The sequence below is a fragment of the Lycium ferocissimum genome, chromosome 2, assembly GCF_029784015.1.
Source record: "Lycium ferocissimum isolate CSIRO_LF1 chromosome 2, AGI_CSIRO_Lferr_CH_V1, whole genome shotgun sequence".
Lineage (NCBI taxonomy): Eukaryota > Viridiplantae > Streptophyta > Magnoliopsida > Solanales > Solanaceae > Lycium > Lycium ferocissimum.
The window spans coordinates 40730945-40740760 of record NC_081343.1 but is presented as its reverse complement, the minus strand read 5'-3'; positions in this window follow the sequence as shown (position 1 = coordinate 40740760).

The following is a 9816-nucleotide window of genomic DNA, read 5'->3' as shown; positions in this document are numbered from 1 at the left end:
GGCCGCCATCTCCGTAACATCACATAACCGCATCATAATCGCATCATAATCAAATACGTACAGATCCTCGCCCGCACATCCGAGGGACGCGGTGAACAATGCAAAGAAAATGCACGAATCACGCAACCCGGCCCGGCGCAGCAGGAAGCGTCGAGGCATCCACGAACGTACTAATGAGAAACCATATACATACGTACCGACATACGTACTTAATAAACCGAAATAGCTCGTAAAAATAGATCAAATCGTAGTAGTGACATTATATCGTAACAGTAGTGTCCGTGTCGAATAATGTCAAGATTCGTAAAGATAGACATAATACTTATTAGTTAACGATTTAAAACATAATCGAGAGGTACCCATGAAGAACGATTTAAATAGTTCAATTTGAGCCATACCGGGAGTATCGTGGTTTTGTGACCCACCTCGACCCAACCATAGTAAAGTACGCAAATTATGGATAATAAACCTTGTGAGTCGTCCATAATCATCTTAGGGTGTTCCGACTCCATTTATGGAAGTTATGCACAGATAGGCTTTTGCACGACAGAAAGTGTAAACAATTCAATCTATCGAACGATTTTGGGCTATTTTCAATCTCGAATTCCGAGAAGCGGAAGTACAATCGAGGCTCGCTTTCAGGCCTGTTAGACTCAGAACATGCCAAAGAATAAAAGGGCAAGGCTTTACATACCTTTGTTATGCCTTACGCTCGTCCAATCTCGATTCCCGTTTCGTCAAAAATCTGCAAATGGTCATCTTTACCAAGCACTATTCATGAAAGTTAACATTTAATCTTGGGTTATACTTGGCTACCGAAATTTCAACAAAGACTTCCCCTATACATACCACACCCCCGAGGCTTTAGCTCGCCACTATATCAACAACAACAACCCAACAATAACATCAATAACAACAACAAGTATCACAAAACACATAATATGGCTTTTAACTAGCCGTCTTCCGATAACATAACATCCGTCATTCCGACCTTACACTTCCAAACCAATCTTACCATTTTCTCATTCATCACTTATCAAGATTACTACAACATAATTCGGGGGCATATCATATCATTTTTCACCAAACATACATAAGGTATACACAATATACCAGTTTCCTACCAAAGGCATAATTCACCCACATCTTCCAATCTTTTAGCAAACTTGTTCATAACTTATTTCCATCCTCCAACTTCATCAATGATAATCATAATTTGCATCTTACTACTTTCATTCCACATTTACTTAAGTTACAATAAACTTGCATGTTTTCCTACAACAACTTAACAACCAAATTTTTCCATAACAAGAACCATTATTCTTCCATTCATTTCACAATACACAATTGACATACTAATGGGATTTAATTCACATTCCATCATCAACATGAAACCACACGGCCACACACTACAATTTCCAACTTCCATGAATTTTACAACTTTCACTTCCAATACAATTTCTACTATAACTACAACAAGATTCCAACATAAATTCAAGTCATCATAGTCATGCAATATATGCATACTCACGGCCAACATGCATACAACCCCCAACACACAAAATTTTCATGCTTTTCATTCATTTTCCACTTACTACATCATACATACACCTCCCATAACATAACAAAAGCATAAAATTCTTACCTTTCCTCAAGTTCTTCACTTGCCACTAGAATTGTCCTTTGCCAAAATAATTATACTAAATTGTAGAGAACCTTGCACTTAGTAATAATCCCACAAGAAATGAATTTTTGAACCAAGGATTTAGCTCCAAGAATTTTTTCTTTTTCTTTCCTTTTCTTTTCTCCTTGGCCGTTTTCTCTCTTGTTCTTTCTCCTCTCAATTTTTCTTGATTTCTCTTTTGTTTTTCTTGAAGTTTCTTGAATCTTAACTCCCTTAAATAATTAATTTGCACATGCCAAATTAATTAAATCATGGGTTGGGCCTTGGCCACCCTATGGCCGGCCACCCCTCTTGTTTTGGGCCTTAATTTCATATTTTTTTTTTGAGCCCAATTCTTCACAAATCATATTTTATAATTCCCGAAACAAATTTCCAAAATTCTAATTTTGCCCTTAAGCCTTCTCCGGCGTTTTCACATTCAAGCTTTCATATCCGCCACACCCCTACTAAGAAAAATTCAAACATGGCCTTCTTTCTCATAAATCACAATTATTTCGAATTTTCCGATTATGCAAAAAGGCGGGATATAACATATAGTAATGTAGCCAATGAGGCTAACTCAACTGAACATCTGACATGACATAACTGACTAGTCTATGAAACCTCTGATGTAAGTCTGACTGCTAACCTGTTTACCGGGACAAGGCCCCCGGCATACCTTGACTGCATAACTAACATGAAAATAAAGTAAAGATAACACCCCGAATGGAATGGGGCTCACCAACAGCTGATACATGAATAGTCCTAACGAGCATATTTGTCGTCCTGTAAATCAAAACCTGCATCATGAAATGCAGGCCCCCGGGAAATAAAAGGGGACGTCAGTACATTTGAATTGTACTGGTATGTAAAGCAACTATGAAATAAACATGGCACGTGAAATAATAAGAGCTGAACTGAAACTGTAAGCCGAACATGAACATGAGCATCATCTGACATGATATATATATATATATATATATATATATATATATATATATATATATAACATGAGCAAAACATTTTAAGTGGGAGAGCCTTAGTATAACCGACATATAACCACCACGTGAGCACGTGGCTCCTGATCACTGCCCGATCAGCTAAGCCATCTTATACCTTACTGGGGTATAAGACATGAACATGACATGAATGGATCCAATAACCCGTAACGGGTAAAATGAAGGAATCGTCCTAACTGGGTGAATCAATCCTTATCGTACGCTAGCATACGTAGTTTTAGGTATGATACCTTCTCGGTAATCTGTGCAACTCCAAAAAATATGAACATGGATATAATTGGCTTAGAAGCCCATACATTACAGAAACATGGTTGGAAGCATGATTCGTAAGTGTAATTTAACATGAATATAGGTATATAGTATAACTTGTATGAGATTATGGAAGCATGTGGATTTTCATGGAAATAAGCATAATAGTTCATATCTTGCATTTAAGAACCTATGGAATGCAAAGCATGGGTGTTCATGGATTACGAACGGATTCCCAATAACCGAAAAATGGAATATTAAGAACACAATTACGAATTATTAATTCGAACATGGTATCTCATGATGAGTGTACTTAGGGTCATCATAAATTTGACTAAAACCCCGCTTTGGTGAAACTTCATATTGTCATGGAAAGTAACGTGGCGTGAGGAAGAACAATGATGTTCCCACACGTGGATAGAAACCCTACATACCTTAATCGCTCCAAAACTTGTAGAAAAGGTCTAAACTTGAAGAAGAACTCCAAAAGCTTTAATTTTTGAATCCTTGAGATAGGGTTTTCTTGAAACCCTAGGTTTAGGAACAATGAATTTCTACTTAAGATTCATGGGTATATGTTAGAATTCAATCGGAAAGGCTTTAATAGCTTACCTTGGTGTATTGGATTGATGGGAGGAGTGAACCTTCGTGCTGTGGCTTCGAGAGTATGAAAAATAGGATTAAAAATCAAGTTCCATATCTATACTCTTTCTTTGCGTCAGGATTTGTATGGATACCCCGTACGGCCATTACATTAATGTACCGCCCATAAAACGTGGTCGCACGGAATGTCAAATTTCAAGAACCATGATTTATACCCAGCGAGGTACGGCCGGAAGTACGTCCCCATAAAATAATGTACGATGAGAAGTACGGCCCATACAAATTTGTACGGTCCGTATAACTTGACCGTACATGAAATGTCAAATTCCAAAAACTCAAATTCTTTCCTTGTGAGGGACGTCCTCAAAGTACGGTCAGTACATTAATGTACGGCTCGTACAAATGACATAAGACGTCAATTTATCGATATGAGGCAAATTTTCAATCCCAACACTCCCTCGTCTTGGTCTCTAAGTCCCTGAATCATGAATAAGGCTTAGTTAAAAGGTACGAGGTGTTACAATATTTGTGGCAAATACTTCAATTCGTAGCTATGAAAATTTTAATTCGTAGCTAAATACGAGTTCTGTTGCCACGAGATTAAGCTATATAAATAGCAACAAAATTTGGGTTTGCGTGGCAAACAAATTAAAACTTTTGCTACAATACAATAATTTGTAGCTACATAATGAAGATTTTTATCCGACATGACAAAAGAATAAGATTATTTGATCTAAGTGTATTTTGTGGCAATTTTTTTTTTATCATCACAACTACAACACAAAAAAATTACGTAGCTATAAATATCAATCCTTAGTCACGGACCATGTAAAGCCTGTAGCTATCTTTTGGCTACATCTTGCTACGAAAAGAAAAAAATTGTGGCTAAAGTGTTTAGCCACGAAAATTTTCATGTCTAGCTACATTGTATTTCATAGCGATATATACATAATGTTGTAGTTGTTTCTTAGTGTCATACATAGAACATACTTTATAAAAAATATTTTTGCAGGAAATTATACATAGTACATACTTTATGATTTTTTTTTTGCCTGAAATTGCCAACAACGTAAGATTGATATTAAAGGTAACGAATGAATATAACAACAAAGGATAAATCCATTTAGATTGGTATGATTGCTGTTTATTTGGGCCATGAGAGCCACGATTGACTGAATACTTGTGATTAATGACTTGAATCGCATTTCATCACTCCACATCTCATTTGAACTATGAAAAAGGACTTATAATCTTGATATTGACTTGATATTGTGCATTTTCATGGTGTACGCATATCCATTCATAATTTCATAATATTTTTAGCATGTGACTGGTAAATTACAAGACAGGGGTCTGGGAGGCCGGATATTGGATATGCTATATGGTTTGGAGTGATGATGATATTTCAGCCAACGGCTGGGGCCCAATGTGATCTGGGAGATCTGGTATTCAGGGTGGGTATATGAACCTCATGAGTCTCCCATGGGTCACGTGAAATCTATTGCAAGAGCGTTTGTCTACCGGTGCATATGGCCATTGCATTGCATACTACTCACATAAATTTGCATGTATTACTTTATATTGCATACCATTTATGATGTTTGTCTTGTTTTCATGCTATGTATGCCTAGGCATATAAAGATGGGATCTTTATGCTCGTACGTATCACAACTAATATAAAGAGGGGGTCTTTACTCTGAAACTTGACTTAACTAAGGGAAAGACTGAACCTTTACGACTAAGCTGGAACAAAAATGGATTGTCTGAACTGATATAGTGTACGCACCTTCTATACTGGTTGAATGCTTATGAATTGTGGATTTTAAACTAATAAAGTGTTACATCTCAAAAATTCTGGATTTGTTACCTTGTGAGTAGACAAATGTGAGCTTAAGATGAACATGAAGTCCTTACGAGATTAAGGAGAGTATTAGATAGCTCAAAGCGCGTATCATAAGATTTCGAAGTCGTATGGATATGTGAGACTAAGTTTGTTAAAGGAAGTGAATGTAAGTCATGTTTGGAAGGGTTTTCGCGATAGTTGATTTGATACGTATTTAGCGATGTCTTGAGGGGCTGCTATAGGGCTTATTGTATGGTTAATGAAGTGCTATATAAGTGCCGAGAAGGTTTCACAAGGATTGGAGGTCAAACGAATCAACGAGAGAAAGTTTGAAAAATAGTGGGTTATACGACCACTTATACGATGCCGTATAAGGGTCCGTATAACGATTACGATGGGTCAAGACTGGTGATATTATACGGTCAATTATACGGACCGTATAAGTGTCCGTATAAATCCCGACGGGCAACTTTGTTTTCTTGTTTTAAATAGATGACCCTTGTTCATTATTTCATTTCCCATATTCTCTCCAAGTCTTGAGAGCTCCAAAACCCTTCTCCAAATATATTCCACACAAATTCAAGAGAAATTAAAGATCAAGAGGCAATCAAGATATCCATGTGCTAAAGCCTTGTTGGGTTAATAGATTTCAAGAATTTTTTGGGTATTGAAGCTGTGGTTTTCATATAAGTTGATAGCTTGCTCCAAAGCTCATCCTTGTGAGATAAAAGGTTAGTTTTCATGCTTATCTCACGTTATCAAGAATGCTTAGTTGTTGAACGGCTTGGGTAGAAGGAGAAAGGCGGGAGATGAGGTCTAAATGTAGTTTTTATGATGTTTTTGGGTAGTAAGCTAACTTGAGTCATGATTCTTAGTGTGATATGGATATAATCTTGTTATGGAAGGTAATAATAGTGATGAGGAAGCGTTGTATGAAAATGTGCTAAGGTTGGGTGTGAAGTTGTTAGTATAAGTTGAATATGAGAATGAATTTTGAAGACTTAATGGAATGTGATTACTTGATTATAATATTATGGATGTTTGGGAGTTGTTTGGTAATATGGTGGAAGGCGATGAAATAGGGGAAATACTGCCCAATTTTTGCTAGTCCATGAGGTTGTTCTAGTTTGAATTTAAGGTTGTCTCTAAGACTTAACCATGGTATGAATCCTTTTAAATGTAGATTTCACAAGCTTGGGCGAACGTTAAGTGGTTAAGAAGTCGAGAGGTATGTAAGGCTAACCCTTCTTTCTTAAGGCACGATCTATTGATGAGTACCTTCATGTGAAATCCATAGTATCTTCCGGGATGACTTCCATTCCTAGAATCACTAAAGCTCATGATCTTGATATTCTCACGATACCATTGGTCCTATCCTATGATAGTTGATCCTCTAAGGAAGGATATGATGAAAATGATGATGATGATGTTGAGGACATGTATGTACTCCTATGTGTATATATATATATATATATATTAAAGTATGACTATTAAGAACACCGAGCTTATATGGCCGGGTATGATATCTATCGCGTGCACACCACTACAGTTGGGTACGAGTAACACCGAGCCTTGGTAGGGCCGTGTACGTATAACACCGAACTTTGTTATGGTCGGGCACGTAAGACACCGAACCCTCATGGTTTCGGGTACGAAAATCTTTACTAAATGTATAAATGTATGAAATAGAAGTTTCCCATTAGAAAGAGGGTAAGTAAATATGATGAACGTCGCTAGGTATACATACTCTTTCATCCCATGACTTTTCTATCTTATGTCATTTCTTATGCTCATTACGATGTCGATTATGCTTTTACATACTCGGTACATTATTAATGTGGCGACGTCCCTTTTTTATTTGTGGACGGCCGTATCATGCCGGTGGACAAGGAGATAGAACGATCCTTGGTCGCTTATCTCAGGAGAGATTGCTTAAGGAGCTCCGTTTATGGGAAATTTGCGGCGTCATACTATTCTTTTGTGTATATATGGGCATGGCGGGCGCATCTGTCCTTATGATGATGTTTCATACTATTATAGAGGCTAAATAGACAGTCGTGTATAGTAGATATCTTTTGCCTTGTCGGCTCATACTTTTGGTATATTATTTTGTTAAGCCTCGTCGGCTTGTGTACATGCATATGGACGTAGTTGTTGATGTTGATGTATAAAAGTGTTTTAGCGGGATTGAAAAATTATGTGAGGCATAGAAGGGTTTGTTGATAAGCTATGTGGCTCACCTAGTTATGAATGTGAATGTACGATAGAAAGGTGCTCGGTGGGTTAGCTCGGGTGCCGTGTAACCCTACGGTTGGGTCGTGACACAAAGCAAGAAGAAGCATGTCGGTAGTTCCCCGATCCTCGTCATCAAAAAATCGGGTTCGGGGGTGGTCATTGATCCACATTACTACTTTGAGTACACGTGCTTCCCATACTCACTAAATACTTGCTACATCTTTTGTGTGCAGGTACAAATCCGGGTATGAGTTGAGCATCTTGGTTCCGCGACTGTTGGAGCGCTTTCTTGGAGTTCAGGGTATGCTGATGACGGTCGCACGGCACTGGACTTAACTTTATCATTTATCTTCTGTCTTTCTTCATTTCAGACAGTTTATGTTGTATTTCCGGACTGTATTCGAATTTAGTTGCTCATGTACTTCGACTTCCAAGTTATGGGGATTGTATTGACTTAGATTACTTATGGCCTTGTTTCCATTAGACTTATTATGAGACTTATTATATTTTCCTTTATTTAATTCCGCAACATATTTATGTTTCGCGACTTCACCTTCTTTGGGGATTTTGATTCCTGATAATATACATATGTTTGTATACAATATTTTCGAGTAAATACAGTGTATCTAAAATTTTGTATTTGAACTTTTCTTGTTTGTATACAAATTTACCCGTCATTGTTTGATACACCCGAATACACTCTATAACATTGAAATACTAGCTGGCGACAACTTAAATACATTAAAATACAGTCGAATACATCCAAGCTTTGCGACGTTCGGCGACGACCTTGCTTAACGGAGCTCGAATACATTCAAATACAGCCAAAACAAAAGGATACGTTAATATATAAATACACTGGGCATGTATTCAAATACACGCAAAATCAAATAAGATTGGATACAACTGAACAATGCATTTAAATACACTCAAATACAGTAAATTACCCTAAACTAGCTATGAAATGTAAATACATAAAATGTAGCTGCGGATTGTTAAAAGCTCTTAAAAGGTAACGAATTTATGTAAGTCGCCCAATATACAATGATATGAAATACAATTCTTATATGTACTATTGAGAAGGTCTGTAATCCATGATGGGATAACGCAAAGGACGGAAATTTTAGGGCCTATCTAGTTGATACCTAGGATCCACTTTCTTAACTTGCCAGTAGACATGAATTCTGATCAATCTGCTAGGTCAAAATGGGTTTCATTTTTCACATTCTTTTATGGACTATAGTCTAATGAGAACGTGAGATAGGCCCAATGAGTGACATAAAAAATGTTCAAGCTCCAAGTATACTTGGTACCTGTGAATAGATCCTGGAACAACTTCATATTGTTGATATATGGCAAAATTCTTCAGGATTAACAAAACCAAATGAAATTCAAGTTCAATAAAAACTTGAATTTCCACGAGAAGACGATGTGATTATTTGAGAGTGAAGAAGAGATAGACACTTAAAACTTCCGCTTTCCAATTCAAAATTTAATTTAATAAATCTTGCGAAAGCTGAAAATATTATTTTATTGCAAGCTCTATATATTAAGTATAATATAGTCAAATTTGAGTTTTCCTTCGAAAAAGATTTCACCATCAAGTGGTACAAGTAGTTTTAATGATATCTTTTTCCTTCTTGTATTCTACAATTAATGCGACAATACGTCTTATTTTCTCAATGCTTGCTCTTCTCAGTCACTATCTATTACTAACACAGGGCATATAGTTGTATACTATTATTTAGCTTGATGTGTGGACACTGGACACATTCCCAACAAGTAGACAGACAGATGTGTATGTTTTTCTAATACATACAAAGAACATGTATTATTGGTATATTCCCAATCAAAGAGCGATTGTACTTGATTTAAATACTATTATACATGAAAATGATGAAAATGAGACGCATGGGAGCAGAAATGAAAAGAAGTTTGATTCAATCACTTGCTTGATATTATTATTTGTTAATGACGAAGAAGATAGGCAAATGGAGCAAATTGAATGTGGCTAGATCAAGCAACTCAGCAAATTGTGACGTCTCCGAAATTCTAAATATTTTTTATTTTCACCGAAAGAATCATGGACCACCACTAATGTAGCCACTTTTTTGTGCTGAATTTATTCCAATTTCAAGTACTCGGATCGGATCGGTACAGATAATACACAAAATATTTTGTAAGTGGTGTCAAGATATTATTAA